The sequence below is a fragment of the Oryctolagus cuniculus genome, chromosome 6 (assembly GCF_964237555.1).
Source record: "Oryctolagus cuniculus chromosome 6, mOryCun1.1, whole genome shotgun sequence".
Classification (NCBI taxonomy): domain Eukaryota; kingdom Metazoa; phylum Chordata; class Mammalia; order Lagomorpha; family Leporidae; genus Oryctolagus; species Oryctolagus cuniculus.
In genome coordinates, this window is record NC_091437.1 from 142971595 (window position 1) to 142980876 (window position 9282).

The 9282-nt window shown below is 40.9% G+C and overlaps 1 long non-coding RNA gene across 1 annotated transcript; it reads left to right on the forward strand.

Annotated features, from left to right (window-relative positions):
- Positions 1 to 498: 498 nt before the first annotated feature.
- On the forward strand, positions 499 to 8914 carry LOC127490806 (uncharacterized). Its single transcript, XR_007919213.2, has 3 exons — positions 499 to 618; positions 5613 to 5904; positions 6540 to 8914. It is a non-coding gene; the product is annotated as an uncharacterized lncRNA (long non-coding RNA).
- The last annotated feature ends 368 nt before the right edge of the window (positions 8915 to 9282 follow it).

Below are 9282 nucleotides of genomic sequence, written 5' to 3' on the forward strand. Positions count from 1 at the left end.
GGAGCAGCCGGGACTTGAACCAGCAACCATATAGGATGCTGGTGCTTCAGGCCAGGGCGTTAACCTGCTGCGTCACAGCGCTGGCCCCAAGTCTAAGTTTTCTTATCTGTAAGGACAAGGAAAAAGTCTGAATGCCCTTACCAGCATTAGCAGAAAAATGAAATGAGACAACTGCAAAGTTCCTGGAAGATGTTACTCTCCTTTGTCAATGTTAAGGGAGTGTGTCATGTTCATCTTTGTTTCCTTTTAAGTACCTTGCAGATAATAGACCATGGATGATCAGTTGATGACCAGCTTGATGTTATGATAGGAGAGAGAAACAGAGCTAGAGATATACCTACAGATTTATATGCTCCAGACCCATTCTTCAGCCCTTTCGAGGCTGGGCAGCATTGCCTGGCTAGTTTTGGTTAGTGAGCCATGAGTAGAATGATGTGTGTGTATGTGAGTTCTAGCCTAGAGCTTTTAAGAAGTAACATTCTAGTTCTCATTCTGTTACAGCAATTGTGGAGGACCTAGGCTGAAACAAAAGAGCCACAGGATAGAAGCAGCCAGGATGACAGTCACTACAGGGAAGAATCCTGCCCTGAATTTACAAGGTTTCCTCATGACTTTGAGGTATGATTTGATTTTATTGAGTTAATTGATTTCTGCAGCATAACCATGCTTATCTTGCCTCATCCAAGTAGCATTGCTTTTTGGCATATCAAATTGATGATTTCAGAACTGGTCTCAAAATTATGAATAATGCCGATAAGGAAAAACAAAACTTGAACAGAAAAGGTGATTTAGATGAAATTTGGTCATTTCAGCAAGATTCAAAGAACAAGTCATAGAACACAATTCAAAAGGTACCATCTGGTAGCTATGATAGTCATAGTCCAGAGTATTAGGATATTTTATTAGACCTCATTTTATCACAGACCTTAAAATCTTAAGTGTCATTACCTTCAACTCTTTTGTTTATGAAAGACTGAGGCTCAGAGATGTTAACAGGGTTTCCAGGAGTGACTCAGCTACCCTGGGCCAGTGCTGGCCTTGAATACCCATCAGTTCTCCATCAAGCCAGTGTCTACATGCAACCCTACATTCAAGAGACTTTTCCCATTGTTGGCTCCATGAGGATGTCTATGTGCTCTGAAAGAGTTAATGTTTTTCAAACTGTTATTTTTAAGTTCTACAGAGAGCTACACTGAATAAAAGCCAGCAGAGTATTCTATTCATTCCTTGTAGAGAGTGCTCAGCCAGAAAATGTTATAAGATGGAAGTTATCCAGAGAGTCTCAGTGCAATACTTACAGAGGGAAAATAAAAAGAATTCTAGCTACCCAATTGAAAAATTTACATAAGTCTTTAGAGTATTGATGCCAGTAAAGTCAGCAGTTCTCCCAAGAGGAGAATGGGATCATGCCTTTATTCTCTTCATATTTTATTTTTGAAGTGCTACCACTAGGTATATCTGAGTGAGTCAGCAGAAAGTGAATCTTATTAAAGGGCTGGTCTGTGAAACAGTGTTTATCACATGGTGATTACTTATCTGTTTGGAGCCATTTTCAAGGTTTTCTGCAATGCCTAAATCTTTTCCATTGCTGCTCCTCCCCCACCCAAACCTACTTTTAAAAAGTAGTTACAAAGCCCCTACCTAATGTGCCAAGAAATTCTTATCTCCCTGCAAAGAACTGGAGATTTGGTTATTCAGAGCAATGTGAACAGCTGTCAGTTCTACAATGTGGTCCCGCTTCTTCAGAGTTTCAGGTGTTTGATTAACCTAGGCCTTTGCACTAGTAATGCCTTGTGGGCAAAAATAAAACAAGGCCAAAAAAAAAAAAAAATCCCAACAAAAAGCCTGTGGTTACAAGTGATTTCCCCAAGAAGGCATAATATGCAGAAGTATCACATGGTTGGCAGAACGGCAGCAGTTTCCAAGAGACCCTGGAGTAAACATTGAGTATATGTAGATTTTCATATTTTCAGTTTTCTTATTTGGTTTATCAGTGATTTTTTTCTTCATTGAAGAAAAAACCGTAGTTCAAAAGGATAGAGAAAAATTGGTTCTAATTACCCCTGGAATTTCCAAGTCATTAAATACTATGTAATCACCAAGATTCTGATTGAAACTTCCCCTTCACTATCTTTAGGACTAACGAGGACATGTGGGCTGGTGCTGTAACATAGCAGATAAAGCTACTTCGTCCAGTGCAGGCATCCTACATGTGCACTGGTTTGAGTCCCTGCTACTCCACTTCCAATACAACTCCCTGTTAATGGCCTGGGAAAGCAAAAGATGTTCCAAGTCCTTGGTACCCTGCACCCATGTGGGAGACCCAGAAGCTCCTCCTAGCTCCTGGCTTCAATCTCATCCAGCTCTGGCCCCTGTGGCCATTTAGGGACTGAACCAGTGGGTGGAAGACCTCCCTCTGTAATTCTGACTTTCAAATGTAAAAAAAAAAAAAAAAAAAAAAGACGGGGCACATGTATTCATGCCGATGTGTGATTTTAATTTCCAAACTTTTTCTTCATTTATTTGACACAGAGTTACAGACAATGAGAAAGGTCTTCCTTCCGTTGGTTCACTCCCCAAATGGCCGCTACGGCCAGCGCTGCATCGATCCGAAGCCAGGAGCCAGGTGCTTCCTCCTGGTCTCCCATGCGGGTGCAGGGGCCCAAGCACTTGGGCCATCCTCCACTGCCTTTCCGGGCCACAGCAGAGAGCTGGACTGGAAGAGGAGCAGCCGGGACTAGAACCCCGCACCCATATGGGATGCCGGCACCGCAGGCGGAGGATTAACCAAGTGAGCCAGGGGCCAGCCCCCAAACTTTTGAATATATACCAGTTATATTGTTGCAAGTATCCCAAAGTTTCCATTTGCATTGTTTTGATTAGTGATAAACATTTTTAAATGTTTAGATTTGTTTTGAAAGGCAAGAAGGGAGAAAGATGTGGAGAGCACAATATTCTTCCTTCTAAATGCTTACACCAGTCAGGGCTGGGCCAGGAGCCCAGAACTCAATCCAGATTTCCCATGTAGATGTCATGGACCCATCTGCTTGAACAAGCACCTGCTGCCTCCCAGGGTGAGCATTAGCAGAAAACCTGGGGTTGGCAGCAATGCCAGGACTAGAACCCAGGCACTATGAATGAGACGTAAGCATGTCAAGGGTTGTCTTAACTGCTGCACATCATGCTTGTTATGTGATTTGCATTTTGCTAGTTACTTTTATTTGTGTGTTTTTCATTGATTTATAACATTTCTTTAAATATTCTTAACCTCTAGTATATGTTAAGCAAGTAGTTTCTCCAGTAAGGTCTATACATTTGAACTTTCTATCACTTCTCTGACTATGCGAAGGTTTTTGGTTTGTCTTGCAGCCAAGTGTGTTGGTCTCTTATGTGTTGGTCTCCTCTTATGGCTTCTGGGTTTTTTGTTCATGCTTAAAGACCTCCATTACAAAATATAAAGCTGTCATTCTCCCAAGTTTTCTACTGGTATTTTTCCAGGTTTCCCTGATGTCAACTCTGTGTAGACATTCAACCATATTGCTGGCTTTAAACCATATTGGTAAAGAATATAAATAGAGAGGAAGGCTGCTTTGAGTCACATTCTGGCTTCATTTACTACCAACTGCATGACCTTGAACATCTGGGAAGAGATGTGATAATTCAGAGTTATCAGAATTCATTTATTCCTATGAAGTATTTAGAAATGGTGTCTCACGAATTAGCTAGGTAAAGTTACTAGCATCTTTTGTGTGAGACTAGCCCAGGCAGAGTTCGACATAGAATCAAAGTTTTGCAAATAAAAAGTTAATCGATTTCTTTACAATTTTCCTCATTCTGCCTTTTCATGAATTTATGAGGACTGTGGCCAAACTTCAATCATTTTTATAACTCTTTAGCACAAATAGTTGTTCTTATTCTGTTGATCTTAGGGCTCTTAGATGCAATATTAAAGGACTTTGCAGATGGTTTAAACCAACCTGCAAGAGGCTAAAATGTGAACCTCCTTCATACACCCCATTATGACCAAAATTCTTTGAAAAGCAATGAACATTTGTTAGCCTTAATGTGTAAATAAGGACCTTAAGTCTTTTTCTCTCAAGTTTTATTGATGTGTTCTCATCTTAAGGCCCCTACCCAGACATTCAACAATGATTTGCATGGTTATTGAAAAAAGCTCCCCCCTGCTTGGCACCAGCATCTCACAAAATAAACCATGGAGTGACGGAAGTACGTTCTTTGCCCTGGAGGAGCTTACAGCTTAAGAGGATGAAATTGAAAGACATAGCAATACAAAACCCCCAAGCTCTATTTGACAAAATTGCTAACGTTAGAGAACTGAAGCCAGGAACTACAGCAGTGTACAGCCCAAGTTATCAGATATCCTCTCCTTCCAGCTCACATCTTAGAGACTCAGCTGATTGCTTCAGCTCCATCTGCCATTCACTGCCCTTTGGCCAATGAGTGTAGAAAAGATGGACTTTTCCAAGTCACTCCTATATGTTCTTTCTAGCCAGAGCAGTGAGGCTCTTGCGCTGGCCATTGCAAAAGATACCCGTCTTCCATATGTGTACCAGAAGAGTTTTGAGAAGCCCTTCTGAGGACCTGAACACCAGCTATTTCTCTTATTTCTGAATTGAATGTCACAAGCTCAACATGACCTTGTTTTGTTTCAATTCCTTCCTGTGGTAACTGATTTTTGCTTGGTAGATGGACAATCCCTAACTAGAGAAGATGGTGGTTATGAACAAAGGATAAAAACACTACCATTTCTCCAAAATAGCATCCTGACTAAAACTAGTAGACTTGGGGCAACCAGTGGGCATGTTGTGTGAAACAGACAAGTAGGTTTGCTTGGCTGGAAGTAGAGAGGCATTAGTAGGTCAGACCAATTTTGTGGTAAGAACAATTTGAAAAGGACCTGGAAGCCTGTGAGTAGACATTTGGGTTTTATTTTATGGAAAACTTGTAGCTTTATATTTACTTAGAAAGGGAGTATTCTGATCAACATGACACTTTGGTGAAGGTATCTCATACTTCATATCAAAGCAAGGATGTGTAATGTGAAGGGTAAGAATGGGACAGAATGAGAAATATGCCACTTGGGAGTCTGGCAATATTCTGGGAAAAAGAGGCTCTGGCCTAGCAAGGCTTACAGACCACATGAAGGAATAGATGAAGGAGTGGCTTAATTGGAAAGCAATAACCAATGAACTCTAAACATTCAATAAGTTAGAAAATACAGCAGAAAAACGCATTCAGAGAGGTAACCGAGGAACTCAGAGATAGGATATTAGTATCCTAGGGCTATTGCAAGAAATCATTACAAACTTCAAGACTTGAAGCAGAAATGGATTATCCCAAAGCTGTGGAGGCCAGCAGTGTGAAATTAAGGTCTCAATAGTATTTCCTTCTTGAGGCTTGGTGGCAAAGTTTGTTCGTCTCTCTAGCTTCCGGTGGTAGATAGCAACTTTTGCTGTTCATCACTCATATGTGCCTCTGTCATGTGGCTTTCTCCCCATGTCTTGATCTTCCCCATTTTCTGTCTTCAGAACTACATTGGACTTAGGGTGCCATTTAATCCTCCCCTACCCTCTTCTTCCTCTCTACTCCAGGCATGTAACCATGGAGTGTGGAGTTACAGTGACCAAAGTTTGAACATGAGGCAACTTTTTGGATGAAAAATAAATTGTTAAACAAGGGGTAACAGAAAGAAAAGCACCATGGGCCAGAGTTGCCAATATTGAACTTCTGCTTCCATCCATCCTAATTCAGGACTATCTCATCAAGATTACTTTAAGTCTGTGAAGACCTTTATGTTTTAAACATGTCATTCTGAGGTTCCAGTGGACTTACATTTTGGAGAGCCAGTGTTCAGCCTACTACAGATTGTTCGGAAATACTCAGGTGAGTGTGAGACTGAAGAGAGGGTCCACGCTGAAGGTCATCAGCATTTGAGTGCTGGTTGAGACTGAAACAATGGATGAGAATCACAGCACGAGGCAGCCAGGGAGCCAAGATCAAAGCCTGGGAATATTAATATTTACTTGACAGTAAAAAGTTGTCTGCAGGGGCAAGAAGACAAAGACATGTTGCTTCAAAGAGAATCAGAGTAGCACTTTTATGGGATTTCTATAGCCATAGGTAATGTCTCCTATGTTCCAGGCACTTTAGTAGTTGTTTTGATGTATTTAGTTCCCCAAAACAAGTGTTCATAATAGGTATTTTAATCTCCATTTGGACCAATAAAGGCTAGGGAATTTTAAATAACTTGAACAAGATTCAAGAGCTAATTAGTGATGAGCTCAGAATTTGAACCCATATCTGTTCAATTCCAAAACTATTAGTTTTCCTTAGTATTGCTTTATAGCATTTCAACAAGGGGAACATTTGAAAATAGAGGAAGCGATTTAAGATACCAGGCATGATTTTGAGTTGGTACCTCAAATCTGTTAACTTGTCCCTACATAGAATTCTATTTGAGGAGACAGTGGAGTATGGTGGTGTCAAGTTTAATGAGTTGTCTCGTTTTTTCCTTGCAGAAAGTCATGTGACAGAATGGTGACCAATGAGATACAAACAGAAGTTTCCAGGTTCAAAAAAAATCCTTAAGAGTTTTCTAAGCTGGAAGATGCCCTTGTGATCCACCCCCTTTCTTGCTAATTCCAGACATGTATTTGATGGCTGGAGTTACAGGGACTTTTTTGATTATGGGGCAACTGTTTGGATGAGAGTCAAGCATGAAACAGGGTGAACAGAAAGACCAAAGGATCTGGGTCCACTGTTGCTACTTCTGAGCTTCTGTACCAGCTCTTCCCAGGAAGAATGCTTCGTCTTCCAAACTCAGCGATATGAGAGGAAAGAGTCCCCTAACTTGTTTCAGCCATTGTTTTCCTGGACTCTGTTATGAGCCACACAAGTACTCCGTGAAGTGGTCCCTTCCCATAGTCCGAGATGAAAGGGAAGGACAAGAGGGCAAAGTGATTACACAGAAGTTTCCAGACAGGGGGAAAGATAGTTAAGGGATATTAAACTCATGACTTCAACTTTTAGAATGAAGTAAGAGGCAGGAACTACTGAAATTGAATATGGTAGGACTTGAGGTAGGGAGATTTTTAATCATTTTAATGGTGTGCTAGAATGAAATACTGTCCTAACTGCTGATCTAATATACTTTGCCTACTTTGTGTTATAACCTGTCTCTGGGAAAAAATGGGTAGCATTTCTTCCATACCGAACATAAAGAACATTTGTTTTTTGTAGTTGTGCAGACTAATTCCATTTTGGAAGCTCATCGTGAACCTTTAATTTTTTTAGTGGTAATAACCTGTAAGCCAGTTCAACCTGAAGAACATTCCTTTTTTATACTTCAAAAGTGCTAGTGGGACCTTACTTGACCTAAAAAAAAAAAAAAAAAAGGCTTCAAAGTGGATCTGGACGCAGTTTGACAACAAGTGAAACTTTGAGGGAAAACATTAGCTGTCACCCAAAAGAGCCTCTTCTTCAGCAGGTTGAAAGTGATTGAGATGAGAAGATGTCTCGAAAATGACTGAAGTTTTCCACTTACCTTTGACTTATTAAGTGCTTAATTCCTTAAGTCAATTTTCAGTATACCTGGACTAATCAATATCCTCAAATTGTTATCATTAACCTCTTGGCTACCATCCCTACATGCACTGCCTCTTGATTTATGCCCAAATGAGGGAACTTGTAAGGTGAATTTTTATTTTTATCAGAAATGGCTTTGAGATTCTGTTGCGTTATTTTCCTAACAAGGTTTCATATTCATAGGAATATATCTTCTAGAGAAATTTTCTCCCCAAAGTGCTTTGATAGTAATCATTCAACCTGCGGCTTTAACATACACAGCATTGAAAAACATGGGAGAGAATCATTGTGAAATCTGCATCAAATAAAGTGACATACTAATATGCACATGTCAAGACTAAAAAAGAACAATGTTAAGATTACACATGCATCTTGACTGAATTTTTCAAAATCACTTTCTAGTTCTTGGCAAACTGTCAGGGGTAAGGATAATGTCCCACTCATCTTTGTGTCCAACATCAAACTGACACTGTTCCTACCATAAAGCAAAGCCTCCATAAATGTGTATTGAATGAATTCTAAGTAACTGATAAATAGATGCTTAACACAAAATTCCTTCCACAAGCAAGGCCTAGGTGAGGCATTGGGCACTGGAATAGAACCAAAGGCTACGAAACCACAGGTTCTACCCAGAGCTCAAAAACACATGTCTAAGGCATTACACACAGCACCATGTGATCAATGCTTCAATACAAGTAAATATCAGATACAAAGGGAGGATGTAGTAGGAAACAATGTTGGAATTTAGAGGTTGATGGGAATACTAATGGAAATTCTAAAGCAGTTGAGTTTTTTGTTTTATATTGGTAGTGATTGGTGGTGCCAGTTACCAAAATATAGAATACGGAAGGATATACAGGAACAAAAGGCCTCGAGTTTTAGGCACACTGAAGTTAATACTTCCAGGGAGATGTGCAGTAGGAAATAATGTCAATCTACTCTAGAGAGATAGGGCAGAACTAGAAACAGTATAGGGCATCCTTAAGCCCATAAAAAGGGTATTTAAAATCCCAGCAATAAAAGACCCCCCAGGAGAAGCATGTGGAGCCACCTACTTCTATGGCTGGGTCAAATGACTACTTAAGACAGGTAATATCCCAGCCTCAATGACACATGACCCACCAACACCCACACTACCCTGCTTTCTGAATGGCTGGCTGCATAGGCCTTGATTTTCTAACCATATTTGTTAATGTAACAGAAGGCTTTGTGCCTCCCCAAACCTAGTCTTTTGGGCAGGTAAATACTCAATGTTTGTCTAAACCATTTTGAAAATTAGATAATGCAGGCTAATAGACAAAGTTTTTGCAGATGGTACTCCACAATTACTATCATCCCAAACACCAAGTATATTCTTTAAAAAAGAAAATTCCTTTTTTTTTTTTTTTTTTTTTGACAGGCAGAGTGGACAGTGAAAGAGAGAGACAGAGAGAAAGGTCTTCCTTTGCCGTTGGTTCACCCTCCAATGGCCGCCGTGGCCGGAGCACCGCGCTGATCCGATGGCAGGAGCCAGGAGCCAGGTGCTTTTCCTGGTCTCCCATGGGGTGCAGGGCCCAAGCACCTGGGCCATCCTCCACTGCACTCCCTGGCCACAGCAGAGAGCTGGCCTGGAAGAGGGGCAACCGGGACAGAATCCGGCGCCCCGACCGGGACTAGAACCCGGTGTGCCGGCGCCGC